The 15,873-nt window shown below is 40.0% G+C and overlaps 1 long non-coding RNA gene across 1 annotated transcript in view; it reads left to right on the forward strand.

Annotated features, from left to right (window-relative positions):
• The first annotated feature begins 4,936 nt into the window (after window positions 1–4,936).
• Window positions 4,937–15,873, forward strand: part of LOC118156596 — a 21,230-nt gene continuing 10,293 nt past the window's right edge. Inside the window, exon 1 of the long non-coding RNA XR_004746326.1 lies at window positions 4,937–4,984. This is a non-coding gene — a long non-coding RNA (uncharacterized LOC118156596). The remainder of the gene's footprint in view (window positions 4,985–15,873) is intronic.

Below are 15,873 nucleotides of genomic sequence, written 5' to 3' on the forward strand. Positions count from 1 at the left end.
TCCACTTTTCTTTCAACATTACTTTTCTAGGGAAGGTGCCTTTATTCTATAGTAAGAGCTCTGTTGAACACCTCCCATGAAGCTAAGGATCGACTTCAGTAAAAAGCATAATGACTACATGTCAGATAAGACAGTGATGAACTGTGTTTCTTCAAAGAGTGAGAAGGAAACTTGCTTTCCTTCCGTTGACATCAGAAGCAAATCCGTAGCCCACAGGACATTTAAAAGCAGATCTTCTGTTTCAAAGGAGGATATTACTGCTAATACAATAATTGCCTCTGGTTAGTTTCCTTTGAATTCCTTTCTATTTTTTTGCTAGACAAGTTAATTATTTCATCATTTAAATCATAAGGTGGTAGCAATTCGCTGCATAACACACAAAGCCTTTAGTGTAACAAACTAACATATAAATGTGTACAACTTCTTTTTATTTCTTCTGTGTCAAAACCAATCTTCTCTGTTGGATAAAGTTTTATATCACACAAAGGGCTTGTTTAGAAATCCTGCATGTCTGGCTGTCTGATGCAAGAATATAATTTTGAATATTATGTTAAAAAATGCATTTTTTTTGGCCACTTACATTAGTACAAAGTACATATAGAATGTTAATAAGAACACAAGATGACTCTAAACCAAATTTGCATCACTACAGTATCGCAATAACAAATCATAACAGCAAGTTGTAAAAGAGACCTTGTTCAGGGTAATTATAGTACTAAACATTGGTCCAAATGTGTATTACCTGAAAATCATCAAGAAAAAGCTTAACCTTCAGATGATTTTCCATAGAAAAACATTGAAAATAAAGTGATGAAGTATTTAAAATACTTTGAATTTGAGAGTTTTCCTTTTCAAAAAGCATATACATATAAATCACATAAGCTAATTGGATTTGATAGTTTACTCAGTATAATTGGTAATGCCTGATAAAAATAATAATAATAAAAAAGAATACTTCAAATGTATTCATTTTTCATACAGAAGAATATTTGAAAACTAGAGTAATCATTTTTATATCTTGGAAATTGTTGTAAGCCATGGTGAAATGAGTGGCAAAGTCTACTGGCAGATCTATAATTATAGAAATATTTGTTTAATTTTTCCTTTATTCACATGCAGGGATGAGTTGCCCTAATTCCTTTCCGTGTTTATCCCAGTAAACTTTTACAGTTTCCTGGTCTGATACTGCGAGCACTTTGGACACATGTCTGGGTGATATTTATCTGCTTCAAATTTTATTTTATTTTTTTCTAATGAGAATACCTGCTTAATCACAATTGTGTGGTACCAAATAACTTCACAGTTTTATTTTGATTTTGATGGTTTGGCATACAGGAATTCAACAACAAGTCAAAAAATCCTGATAACTTTCTTATTTCCTAGGAGGTTTTCAGTTTGTTATTATCAGGACAATTTTTCAGTGTTTCTTCTGGAAAGGAAAAGACATTTTTCTAGGGGGGATATATTCATGCAGTGAGCATTGCTGCTATTGGGTTAAACAAACACATTGTGAAACCTGTCTGCACCCGTCCAGGTGCCAAAAAGCAAGCTCTTTGGTAGGTCTCACCAGGGGTATAGATGTTTGGCCATGGAAGTGTTGAAAAGCTGCTGTGTTTGCCAAAGCTTTGACCAAAACGCACAAAGCAGAAGTGCACAGAGCTGCTTCTGCTAAGTTGCTGGGTTTTGTTCTCTTGGTTGGCTGAATTAGGTGAGGAGCACTGAAATAGCACTGCGTGTGGAGGAGATGTGACTCTCATGCTGCCTGAATCAAATGTCTCCCTGGACTGTATCTGGCAGAGAGATATTAACCATCTCCCCTTGTTGTGAGCTTGGTTATAGTAGTTTAGCCTTCAAAGTGCATAAAAAGGTGTTCGTCTATCCTCTTCTGTTTCCCTGAATGTACAAATTCATGCCAACTGTTGGGCAGTAAACCCAAAAGAAGCTCATACAAGTGAAACAGATAAGAAGTGTTCTGCCAGAAGCATGGTCTTGCTTCAGATACAGTAATAGGATCAGCAGTGCAGGTTTATTAATTCATTCCATCCAATTTATTCTGCTGGATATTTTTACTGTTGTTTGTGTGATTTAGTCTTTCAGTTTACAATCCCTGAACAGCAAGTTTTATAACTGATTGTTCTGTGGTTATTCATTTATCCATATAACTGGGTGGGGAGTGTGGGGCGGTGGGCGGGAGTAATTAAAGCACTAAAGCACACTCAATCTGAAATCCTGATCCAATTCTGTCCCTTTATAGGTACATAGATGTTTTTCTTCAGTCAACAGAAGTGAGCGATAACTAAATCAATTGTGGAAGCCACTGCTGGAGAATAGAACAGAGACCGAATGAATGGTTTTAACAGGATTATACCAACTTGCAAAGAATAAGTCTTTTGGTGACTGTAATTGCATGGGACAGTCCTGGTGTCACTTAGGGCTCAATGAGGCTCAAAAGTGCCAGCGGGTAGGAGATAGGAAGAAGGGATGGGTAGTGCTCTTCCTGGCTCTGGTCTCTTTCTGCAAGCATCTCTCCCCAGACACAGCTCTCTGTTGGATTTGGGGCTCCTTGGCTATTTGGCCAGCCTCAGAAAAGTTTCTGCTGCTACATTTTGATCCTATCTGTGTTATTTTTTCTTTCAGGATTTTATTTTTTTCCCCCTATTAAATTAATTCATCCTATTGATAGAAAGCTAGTCAGGAGGAGGAGTTGCAGGGGGGTAGGACCTATCGTCCTATTGACTAGGAAAGACCTTAATTTCCAGATATTTCTACACATTATTTGTTGATTTTAATACCAGTTCTCATCATACCAATTCAACAACACCTACTTGCATTTTTTATTTTATAGATGTTTTTAAGAATGCATTTAGTGTATGTATCCTCTTGATTTTTTTTATTTTTTTTTTTTTGCATTCCTGATATTCCCTACTTCAATCAATAATGAACATTCAGTAAATCAGAAATTTATTTACACATTTTAGAGTCCCCTGCATTAGTGCTACAATTAAAGATTATGCGGTGCTGGATGGAATGGTGTAAATGATGGATTTCATAGTGTTGTTGTTTGTTTTGTCATGGTCCTCAAGGTATCATAATCCTCAGTGCCTGCTGCCCAAATGCTTTCTTTGCATGAGTGACTTCAGGATAACTACTTGCAAAGGGATGAAAGCCAATGAGGAGTGAAGCAACCTCTTAATTCTACAAATCTCAATAAAATTGCCCAGTGTCTCATAGGACTGGGCTGCATTATGTTGGTCAGTCTGACTTGCAAGATTTCTGCCTCTTGGGTTCAAACTTCTTTTCAGTTTGCCAAGGAGAATATATCACAGGAGTGCATGTGAGTCAGCATCTCAGCTGGTTAAGGGCACAGTTAATGGACCCAACAGTGTGCTTCCTGCAGAACATTTTCATTTAAAAATGTGTGAAAAGGACAAAACACTTATTCATATATTTAAAAAAAAAAAAAAAAAAAAAAAAAAAAAAGGAAAAGGGTGTTGTCTTTTTCTCAAAATTGTGTGTGACAGTGCAATCAATTTAGGAAATGGTATTAGTAGCCATTCAGAAATGCTTCTGTTGGTGTTTAGTGCAGGCAGAGTGTGCAGGAAACCTGTAGGTTGGAGAGGACCGCTCCATATATGCCTTTACAATTTCTTTTATATGTGGAAGCAACACCCAAGCCTTTTTATGCTGCATGCAGTAAAGAAAAATGATGCAAAATGCTATTGCTGATCTGATTAGTTTAGAGCTGTGGAGTAACTCTGCTCAGTTTAGGACATCCTCTGGCAAGTCTCAGCTCTCATCCTGTCAACAGTAGGAGGGCTGCTGAAAATTAAAAGGATTGGGCAAAGCTAGCTGGTCCTCACCAGTGCAGCCACTGGTGCCTGTTCCTGTCCCTATTGTTCAGTGTGAACAGGCATAGCCAGGGCGGGCCTGGGGAAGGATGGCATGTGCTGCAGGAAACTGTGATAAAAAATCAAGGAGGTTGCTCTTGGTATCTGGGATCTTCCTTGGACCGTGCTTAGCCCCTGGTTCAGTGGGTCAGTGCTTGTGCCCTGGTGCTGAAGGGCAGACCAGCAGAGTTGTGGAGGGTGGCACGTTTGGGGTGTTTCCTCAGAGGTTTGATTACAGTGTATGAGGGAAGTAAAGCAGCAAAGGGAGGAGCTGGTTTATCAGCACCCACCTCACCCAGTGGCACAACAGGAACTCTTTTCAAATTAGCCCGCTTGGAGATGGATGTCATGTAGCTGTGCTGCTTCCAGTTCCAGCTGGGTCAGCACTGGAGGTAGTGCCTGATGCTGTGTATGTGTGCCAATGGGGACCTACAAAATCATTGGGAAACTGGAAAAAGGATTTTGGTCTGTGCCAAAAATGGTGAGGAATCGGTTTCCTGTCTCAGATACACAGAGTTTCTCCCTGTGCTGGTGATTCATGGAGTCTTCTAGGTGGGAAAGGACCTTGAGGATCAGCAAGTCCAACCATCAATGTGACCTACCAAGTCGCATCACCAGACCATGTCCCTTAGTGCCACAATTGCTAACCTATGTGGCATTTTGCTGGCCACTTGCAAGGAAGGAAGCCACTGGTCAATTTCCATGTGATTTTAGTTCATGGAAAAATAAAATTTATAATGAATCACTGGATATAACTTTTCCATCATTAAATTATCAAATGCTGGATTAAAAATTCAAATAAATAACTTTTAGTTTTAAAGTTATAAAAAAGATTTTTGCATGATAATTTTTTTTCTGTAGGGGTTCTTTATGTAATTATCCGGTTGAGTAATTTTATAGGGACCTAAAACATGCTTTTAAAGTATAATTTTTTGAACTTTCCCAGAGTTCATTGTGTGGCTCGTAAAGATTTTGTCTTGTTTTTCAGATTTTGCTTCCACCAGAGTTTTAAGAAAAAAAGTCAAGCTGTCCCATCACAGAGCTAGTACTAACAGTGCTGTGTGTCCATAGAGGTTGCCACTCCTAAATAACTCATGGTAAGTGATAAAAGGAAAAAATATTTTTTGTGCATTTCACTGAAGTCTTTGTGGTACTTTGAAGAGAACACATTTCTAAAAAGAAGAGATTGGATTCATGTGTGTAATTCTAGGTCATGGAGAGGTGAGAACATTTAGCTTGTGATTGCATGCCCTTCACAAGTGAAGAGGAATCAAAACCTAAGGGTTTTCCAGTTGCAGCCAGTTAACAGAAACCAGAAGAAGTTTATGTAATGGCATCGTATGTTGAAGCTAATGGAGACCTAGAGACCTGTCTGAAAAATAAGTGCAATTTATATCTAGATAAAAAAATTATAGGTGGAAACATCCAACCTGCTGTCCTTGCTTTTAACCCTAGTGGGAAAAGAGAGGAGATTCCTTTCTTCTACGAATCTCATGCACTGGAAAAAAAGAAAAGGAAAAATATTCTATTATGTTCCCTGTAATCATAAAAAATATATATTGAAAACCATATGTGAACATGGAAAATAGTGTTTACTGTCTTTTTAATAAAAATGTCCAATTATAATCATTTTAGCATATTCAAGGAGAAAAAAAAAATCAGAACTCCAAGCCACAGAACTGCTGTGAAAAGTCAGCTCAGACTCAGTGAGTCCATATGTTTAGGTAAAAGAAATATATATATATATATATATATATATATATATAATAGAAAAATGCTTTTTCCAATGAAGAAAACAAATGCCATCGTTTGCCATTAAACTTGCACTTTTCCTGGGATCGAAAGGGTATTTATGGCTGCCAGTCCCTTTGATAAGTTATCCATCACCATGGAAATAAAGCAGCCTCATAAATCTACATTTCTTTCCTTCATTCTTTCCTTCTTTCTTCCTTCTTTCTTCCTACATTCTTACTTTTCCAGGAGGACCATCCTTCAAGGGATTATATATTTTAGAAACAGTGGTTTGAAGTGTTTAAAGAGTAAAATAAATACACTAAACCATAGATTATCTTCTCCCTAATATACATATTCTAACACTTATTGTTTTCCTGGTTTGGAGAAGACAAATATTAGATTTCCATAACTATGTAGACAGGCAGGGTGAACTGGGAGCTCAGAGTTGCCCTCTGTTTGCTCTACTCTGGTTTCAGTTTGGTCAAACATGCTTACATCCCTGCAGCACATGAAACTACCCCTCAAGTAGTTTGGAAGTTCTCCCATGTGGTTCCCCAGACTGCTTCAGTAGATTTAACATCAGACCCAGATTGGCTGTGTGTACACCCACTGGGTCTTGCACACTACTGGGGGTTTTGGATCTCCTAACTTCCTAGTGACTGCTTTCTCATGCAGCGCAAAGACCTCATGACAAATGATGCCGTAAACAAGTGCTCTTTGGATTCTTCTGGCTTCCTCTGTTCCCATCTTTCATCAGGAAACAATGTGGCTGCTGAGACTGATGTTCAAATGTACAGTCACTTTTGAGTTTTCTTTTTGGAGCATCTTTGGGGGGAGTTGAATTGGAAGGCTGAGAAAGACCCAAATATGCATATCTGAACTGAATTACCTATCAACAGAGCTTGCAGACTGTTTTCAGTCCACTTCTCATGAGAAAATGTCTACTTTCACTGAATTGGATAGTGTTTGAACCCAGAATGTGCTGAAGCATTGCATATCAATTATCTCCTGTGACCCGAGTTCATCTGTTCTTGGAGTAGTTAACATCTGAAAGTGCATTTGGCCATCCTTTTTTTAGCTTTGTTTATTTTCCTGACAAGCTGCACAGCAGACTGGCACAGTTGGCAATCACTGCTTGGCAGAGGCAGAAAAGAAAAAAATGGTGGGTGAATTAACATTAAGGACATTAGCAAAAGTGAGACAGAAAACATATATGAGGCTCCCTCTGGTTATGCCTGGATCTCGCCAGCAATTAGCTCAAGCTGTGAATTTGGTATGGCTCCATATTCAGCCCTGTAAGACGCCATAGGTCTTTGGCTTCAGGGGTTTGATTTGGGCTATTTCAAAGACAGAAGTCAATTGAAAGACTGTAGATCTCTGCTAAAGTTTAAATCTGAACAGTCTGAGAGTTGAACAGCGTGTGAACTTGTAGTTATGGTTGAAGCTAGTATTATGATAAATATAAACTCACACACACACACGGAGGAAAAAAAAAGGTAAGATATATATGAGAAACAAGCTGTAATTAAATGAGAAACAGATTTGTTGCTAGTTTAAATTAAACTAAAAGGATATGGGTGCAAGCCAGTAAATATATCCTATTGTGAGAAAAATGTTTAATTTCCCATTTGTGATAACACTGAAAAATTAAATAGAGCCATGGTATGAATGTTACTTCATGCAACACTTATTGTCAAGAGCTGGCAGTGCATGAAGACTTCCTACTCTAGGCTGCTTGCCTAAAACTTTCTACCCATTCCTTCCTTCTGACTTGATATTGCAGCAGTCCTTTTGAAGGCTGCAAGACATTCTTAAAAAAAAAAAAAAAATCTGCAATAAAATTATTAGATTTTTTTTACTCAAATCTAGTTAAGATGCCAGCCACAACATGTAGATGTTTTACAACAAACGGCATGTATCCATTTTAGCAGGGGTTCCTTGTAGTATCAGCTCCTGAAGGCAAGATGTGAAAACTGTCATTCTGAATACAAACATTGTAGGACTCATAAATAAGTGATTTGCAAGTAGTAGATGTTTACCTAGGGTAACCTACATGAAGAAAATGCATGTTCAGGTCAATGCTTAACTAAGAATGAAGGGTGATCTTTACCCCATTTTTCCTACTCCTGTACTCTTCTTCCCTTCCATATCATTTATTTCTCTTGTGTTTTCTAGTCATCATGAACTACTGGATTCACTGCTTAAACTCTGTAGGGTTAAAAGTATAGCCTTCCTCATATTTCTGAACTTTCTTCCACAAAAAGCTTAAGAAGATGATCTCTAATTTCACTTCCTCAGCATGAAAAGTAAAACATCTGGTTGTCTTAGTTTCCCACCCCAACAGCTGACTTTCAAGAGAGCAAGTAAGCAATGACATGCTTGAGATTAAAAAAAAAAAAACAAAAATCTGCTATGTACATGCTGGCATGGGAGAGCAGCCGTGTGATAGAGAAAAGCATACAAGCTTCTATAGCACTCATTATTACAGAACATAGATAACAGCTTGCAGTTAACACTTGAGTATACCCTGGCCCCTGCTCTACTTTTTTTGGCCATTGTCAATGAAAAGTTGATGGTAACAGCTTGGATTCCCCTTAAATGAATATAGCCAGCTGCTTCATGCTGATTCCTCTTCACCGTTCCTCACATACACACGCTTTGAACATGTGTCTGGGACAAGAGAAGACACTGTCAGTAGGGACTTTTAGCAGGACAAGGCATAGAGCAGTCTGGAAATAACCCTTTGAGCATCAACTCTGTCCATACCAGCCTTAAGAATAGGGAAGTTGGGGGAGATGACTCTGTATGCTTCAATTTCTCAGCATCAGCTATTGTTTGGGCTCAATAGAGGATAAAAATCTTAATTTTCCCTTTTCATCTGTTCCACTTATATGTCTGAAATAAGCATTTTTTTTTTTTTTTCTTTTCATACTCATTTTCCAGGTTCCCTTTGATGGCCACTGTTATTATGATGACCTCTAAAAAGGGATATTCTGCTTGCTTCAATTTAGTTGTTTGTAATAGTCCCCAGCCAAGACAATCTGTTCATTCCCTGTGTGCAGTATCTTTAAAGACAAGGAGAGGTACAAATATCTTCCAGTCTTCATGCACTGCCTGTATTTTTACAAACATGAAATTAGGATCCTCTTACTAATTTCTTGTGACCTATTCCTCAGTGACAAATACCTTGAAATATACTTAAGGTGAGAGTCTACTATATCTGGTTCTCCCCGGGCGCTGTGATTACTTTGGGACCATACGTCATAATTTCCTATGGAAGTCGTTCTCCTGATGAGAGCCAGAGAATTCATAGGTCCATAGAATAATTATTCAGGCTGGAAGGGATCTCTAGGCCAAACTCCTGCCCAAAGCAGTGCCAGCTCAGAGGTCATATAAATCTGCTCAGGGCTTTTTCCAGTCAGGTCTTGATAGCCCCCAAGGCTGGAGGTGGCACAGCTGTTCCAGGCAGCCTGTTCCGACCCTTCACTGCTTTCATAGGGGAGGTTCCTTGTTCAGGCTGAACCTCTCTTGTTTCAACATCTGTTTGTTGTCCTTCATCCTACTAACATGTGCTACTGTGAAGAGGCTGTCTCCATTTTCTGGTATTGGGAAAATGTTTTTAAGTTCCCTGGAAGCTGTCCCTTCTCCAGGCTGAAGAATCCCAGCTCCTTCAGCCTCAGAAAATGCTGCAGACCCTGGTTATCATGGTGACCATTCCCTGGATTTGTCCCAGCTGATCAGTGACTTCTGCTGAGGGATCCAAAAGCACAAGGAGCATTGTAGCTAAAAGACATCCACTGCCTTCCTGAAGCAGAAAGTCAGCCATTTTATGGCAGAAGTCAATCAGGCTGGTCAGGCATGTCTTACCCAAGGTAAATCCATGCTAGATGCTCCCTGTAAGTGCCTTCTCCTTCCTCTGCCCAGAAATGTACCCTGTGAAGACTTGCACCATTTCTTATGGGACCAAAGTCTATCCATCCTACAGCTTCCCAGATTCTCATTCTAGGCTCTGCAGAAGACATGTCAAAGGTTTTCCATTCTCCACTTCCTAGATACCCCTCCCAACTTCCATGGCCTTTCAAATAAGACAGAAAATGGCCTTAAAATACTATTCACTTACATGGATGTGTCCTCTGCTACCAACCCTTTCTCTAGTTTCCTCCTCCATTACTAATGCGATAATACAAGAATTAGCTTGGGGAGGAGGGGAGCTGCTAGCCTTTCTGTTCTGCAATATGGTCTGAACAGCATGCATTTATCCTTCATGAACCTCTTTAAAGAGTGTTGAGTGACACTAAGAATAAATTTGTCTACCCCTCTCTGGCTGATTTCCTTATCTTGCTTATATATGTGATAATGTAATCACTCTGGCATTCTACTGTCTCTATGAAATGCCAAGCAAAATTTGTATTAATTATTTTGCTCTTCCTCCTTTCTTACATGAAAGATTTCTTAATTATAAAAATGTACCTTGGAGGTTGTCTGCATTTGTGTGCATTTCTGCAGGTTCTTACTGCTAGGGCTGACAGTGTTAGCTGTGATGATAAGATTATAACTAATGATTTGATAGCTTTATCATTATGCCTCCTCCTGGATTTGTTAAATAGATACAGACACCACCTCTGTTCTGCATAACTGACCTAAAATATAACTAAAATCTATTTTAATATTGCAGTTTTTCAATTCATTTTTTGTATTTTTTTGGTTTGATCAAAAACAAGTTACCATCTGACTGAAGGGGATAAATTGATTACTTATGGGAATTGCTATCTGAATCTGAAAGTTTTATTTTTCTTATCATTCCCCCCTTTCCAGTGTATAAAGAGAGTATGTTGACTTAAATATTGGCCACTTTCTCATACAAATGTTTCATTTATGCAGTCATGCAATTGATTGAAAATAATGCAGATATTTCAGTAAATTCAAAGAATAATTTGTATTTAAAAGAGGTGTGCCCATATGAACAGTTTGGAGACACTTAAGGTGAAGATTTGCAGCATATTTGACACACTCTGGTAAACTGCTTGTAGGCATGGTCTTACCTTTAAATAGTATATACATTATCTGGAATACCTTACTCTGCAGTAAAAGTTAGATGGTTGTGGGATTGAAAGATATATTCAGCCCTTAGCTGGCATCCCAAAAAAGGGCTGACCATCTTTGTGTGTTTTCAAGAACAGACGAATGTCTGCTGTACCATCTCTGTCCTACATTTGTCACTACATGAAAAGCACCCACAGACTTTCTAAATGTCTTACACTTTCTATTAGCAAAACAAGAGATGACAGCTTAGGTCCTGTGCGAGGGTACTGGAAGAAAACATGCTACCTGTGACAGTTCTGACAGCTAGTGCTGCACTGAAAACAAAGCGGATGGATGTTTCTGGAGACAGCAAACTCCTAGGGTAAATAAAGTATTCGTAGAGGGAACACAAAGGAAGTGCATGTTGCAGTCATGTACATGAGGTGAAGTGTGACACATCCCAAATCTGAGGCCAAAACAAAAGCTTCCCCAAAATGACACATCACTTCAGATTTTAATTTTATTTATCTATCTGTTTATTTATTTATGTATTTATTTATTTCACTGTTACACAACTCTAACTTTCTGATTCAGAGAGAAAAGTCAGGATAAACACAAAGACACAGAATAAAGGCTCTCTGGATATATATATATTTAATATTATTTGTAAAACCAGAAATTAAGAAACTTGGGTTTATTATATTCTTGCCTCGTCATGCAGGCTAATACCTTTCAAATAGATGAATGTTTAGGCTGAGTTTGCCTGGGCAACAAACCTTTTGGTAGTGATGTAAGCCACTCTTTCAGTCCTATTGTGATTTACCCATCTCTAATGGACAATGTGAGTAGACAGAACAGGATAAAACAGGCTTAAATCCTCTTAATCTGTAAAAGGAAAGGAACCCAAGGATGTCTGGATTGGTCTCGTGGTCAGAGACAGAAGGTATACACCCATCATGCAGTAAACATCTGGACTGCATCAAGCTGTCCGGGTGGAGAGGGCAAGAGTAGTTACTGAAATTTTTCGTGAAAGATTAAATGTCTTCCTGCTTTTTCAAGTGTAGCCATACTAAGGTGCCTTAAGTTTATATTTGCAACTATTTAGAAAGCTTAAGTTACTCATTTTTGGGGCTGGCTATAGAATTCTAATTTCATTTTGCAGCAACAACAATAATAATAAAGTTTCAGTATTTTATTTTCATTTTGAGGCAGAACAAAATTAAAACATCTTGAATATCCTGCTGTAGGGAAACAAAACCCTGCAACAGTCACAAACACACAACACACAACAGTGACTTTACAGGCAGAAAACATATGTAGAAGGAAGCCAAGTGATTTGATTTCCATAAATAAATGTTATTGGCCATCTTCAACCTGCCCTCAGTTACACTTTCTCACCTTCCTGCTCAACTGTGGCCAATTCTGTGATGTGACAGGAGATTTCACCTGGTGCAATTTTAGCTGGAGTGGTTTGAGTCTGGAGACAGATGTGCGGGAGAGTGGCAGAGCAAACCCAATGGTGCACAGCACACAAGGTGGGCACAAGTTTCATCTGAGGAAGCCTCTACTGCCTCGCTCCTTTGTACTGATGTGAGCTGAGGCAAAATAAATGAGTTTGCTGAGATCTGGTGACCTTGCCTCTCACCTTACGATGTCTGTTTCTGTATCCTGTGGCCTGGAGGACACTCTCCCTGTTCTTCTCCAATAAATTTAACACTTGCATTAAAATCTCTGTAGCTCTTCCTGCTGTGAGCTGGGTGTAAGCACTTGGATTGTCCTCTCCTTCAGAAGGGTCCCCAAACAGGAGGAAAAAAGACCTCTCTGCCTGACCTTGGGTTGAGATGCTTAATCTCCAAGAGTTTCCGCTCCCCCCACTGCCATGCGAAGCGGGGATAATAATAGCTGCCCTATCACCGTGTGGTGCGGGGATTAGCCTGCTGGTGCCCGCCAGAATCTCTGGCACCCTGCTGACAAGGGGCATGGGGACAAGCAGAGCTCTTCACCACGTCATGTTGATTAGGAAAAAATAAACCATGAGAATGGTGGTATCTGGCTGCAGGAGGGCTGGGGGGCAGCTCGCCCGCCCACACTGTTGTTCTCACTGGGTGCACTGGGTACAAGGTGGAGTGATAAGGTTGATCCCGTGTCTGTGAGGACACCTGGAGGCCATGCAGGCTGCTGTGACCTCCCGTGTGAATAGAGAGTGATTCAAAACAGTTCATTCACGGCTGTGGGAAATTGAGAAAGGAAGGGAGGCAGGGAGCTGGAGATGAGGAAGCCAGAGCTGTGAGTTTCAACATCTGCAGTGACCCAAGGCTCATGCTTGCGTGGGCCCAGCTGGACGCAGAGGGTGGCATCTGTGCTTTTTGTTGATGTGGGTAAAGTGTCAGCATAGGCTTATGCTGGGACAGACCTGACCTAGAGGCTGGGATTCCTAGAGGAATGTCCATCTACCTTGTGTAGACCCATTGTACTCCTCTTTATTTCTTTCAATGATGACATTGTTTTGGTTTGAGGTTCTTTTTCTTTCTTTCTTTCTTCTCAAGCAACTAGTCCTAAAAAGAAAACAGTCTCTCCACCAAGAACATCTATCAGTGACCCAACCTAACAGTTTATATTTTATTTAAATATATATATATATATATATATTTGAAATCTCATATGTCAGTGTTTGGTGGGAATTTCTCTATTTGCAGAAGATTTGCATAGCTCTATTCACATGGTCACCAGCCCATTACTGCATCTGGGTGAGCATGGCCAGGACCTGATGTGAAATTTCTCATGATCTAAATCAGAACCACTCAAATATCACTGTAATGGGGATCCAGATGTAAGCAATTCTTTTTTTTTTTTTTTTCTTTCTTTTTTTTTTTTTTTTTTTTCCTCACACCTCACTGTGCCTGTAGGATAAGACTCTTCCCTCGTCTTTGTGGCTGTTGTTACTTGCAGGAGCAGCTGCGCTTGCAGTGTCCAGCTGGAGCAGCAGTGTGCTGGGCTGACTGGGCAGAGCTGGTGCAATGCTTGCAACAAGTGCTCAGCTGACCTCTTATTCCAGGCTCTGATCACCAGATGAAGCATCATTTGAATGTGGAAGCAGAGAGGTGTTATCGTGTAGGTGAGCAGGCAATGTGTGACACCAGGGAAAGTTTTGCAGGTCCTACCATTTATCGTTGAGGGAAATATACACTGCTCTGCCTCACTACTCTGAAGTTTGGATTAAAGTAGAAATGATGGTGGAACAACAGTATCACTTAGAAAATGTTTCTAGAGTGAGATTCAAGGGTTTTGCAAATCCTTGCTATTTGGCTCTTATTAATAGCTCTTGGAAGTGTTATTCCTTTGGTCCTTTAAACTGTTTTCTGTAAGTTGCTCAGTGGGATGGGTCCTACATCTTTTATTGGGCTTAATATAATACAGCCTGACTCAGTTGGGACTTTGTCTTTTTACTGAAGTACAATTTTTTAGAAAAGAGAAAGAGACCTCAGCTTTAATGACAAATCACAATCAGTAGACTTAATCTCTTTCTAGCACCTGTAAGACCTTTGGCTAGAGGCTAGCAAACTTTATGGCAGCATTCAGTGGCTTACTTACATGCTTTTGAATAGCAGTATCATCATAATCATGTCTTGCTGCAAGGCAGCAGTTGGCTATGTCCATTCCGTTGCTACAGGATAACTTGTGACTGTATAAGGCATGGCTATGAGTATCTACAGTTCGGCTACAACTTCTGCTTAGCAAATAAGCTTCTTTCATTTTGGAGAGAAGGCAGAATGAGTCTGTGCCAACCTGATGTCATGCAGACCTGTTGAATCTCAGGGATGTCTCCCATGTTTCATGTTTTAGGCATCACATGACAACTGAAATATTTCAAAATGACAGGTATTTTTGTACATATTTGACCAACAGGATGCAACATGGCATGTACCAATGCCAAATATATTTCTCCATTTGTGCAACTTCCTGTGTCTAATTTACAGCCCTCTGCTTCAGACTGTGGGGAATATTGAAAAACTGTTTCTGTCACTGAGAAAGGAGCCATACGTTTTTCAGCATTGCTCTGTATTTTTTTCTGGTGACTTCATAGTCCAAATAACTCATCAGCAGTTGGGATCCTTCCTGGTAAGAAGTGATTCATTTAGCGTGCCTGCTTCTTGATTTACTGGAAGAAAGATTTTATCTAGATGATTTCTGAAAACCATTTGTTTTGCTTAGGCAGCATGAAAGAAAGACTTGGAAGACAGACGTTTTTGTGTGTGTGTCTACACCGCAGTCCATACAGAGGTACCCACTAGGCCATCCTGGTACCCACAGGAAGATCGGTCCTTGCCCGTATGCCTCTTGAGGGACTTGGCACAGAGGCTGGGTTTGTGGTAAGAGAAACTCTGTGCCTTCATTCATTCCCATGGGAGGTGAGGCGATTCACAGAGGGTGGGAGAAGATGGGTCTGGCAGTCAGGTTGATGGTGCATTGGGGAGAGAGGAGGATAGCCATGAATGGAGCCTGAGCTGGTACCTCAGGCCTAGCGGGGCTTGGCTGGAGGCCCGAGTCCCCCACAACCTGATCCGTGTGAGAGAGGCTGGATGTGGCAGACCGCTGGCTGGAGGGATGCCAGATCCCACCATGCCTCTACAGGATGCTCTGGGAGAGAAACCCCCTGACCCTGGGTCAGGCACAGTGGCCCCAACAGCTGCCCCAGCCCTGCTGGGTGCTGAGTTCACAGCTGCGGTTTTAACCCTCCTGCAAATCCCCACTTGGCCACCATAGCTGCTTTTGGCAGCATTACAGCTCTCAAATCCCTCTCAACATTCTCTAACAACCATGATGAGGTGCCGAAACATGGAAGCTGAAATCCCGGCATTATTGTTCTCCAGCGAAGCAGGCTTGCAAGGGAACAGTCCTTGAAAACATCTGGTGTTGGGTTGGGAATTAGGACCAGATATGGATTCACAATGACCAGATTATTGCACATGACACTGTTGCCAGCAACAGGGAAGTCCTTGTTCTGATTTCACCAAAAACAAAACAAAAATCTCATTCTTCTCTTTCTTTCCTTCTTTCCTTCTTTCCTTCTTTCTTTCTTTCTTTCTTTCTTTCTTTCTTTCTTTCTTTCTTTCTTTCTTTCTTTCTTTTTCTTTCTTTCTTTCTTTCTTTCTTTCTTTCTTTCTTTCTTTCTTTCTTTCTTTCTTTCTTTCTTTCTTTCTTTCTTTCTTTCTTTCTTTCTTTCTCTTTC

Source organism: Oxyura jamaicensis, chromosome Z, assembly GCF_011077185.1.
Source record: "Oxyura jamaicensis isolate SHBP4307 breed ruddy duck chromosome Z, BPBGC_Ojam_1.0, whole genome shotgun sequence".
In the NCBI taxonomy this organism is placed as follows: domain Eukaryota; kingdom Metazoa; phylum Chordata; class Aves; order Anseriformes; family Anatidae; genus Oxyura; species Oxyura jamaicensis.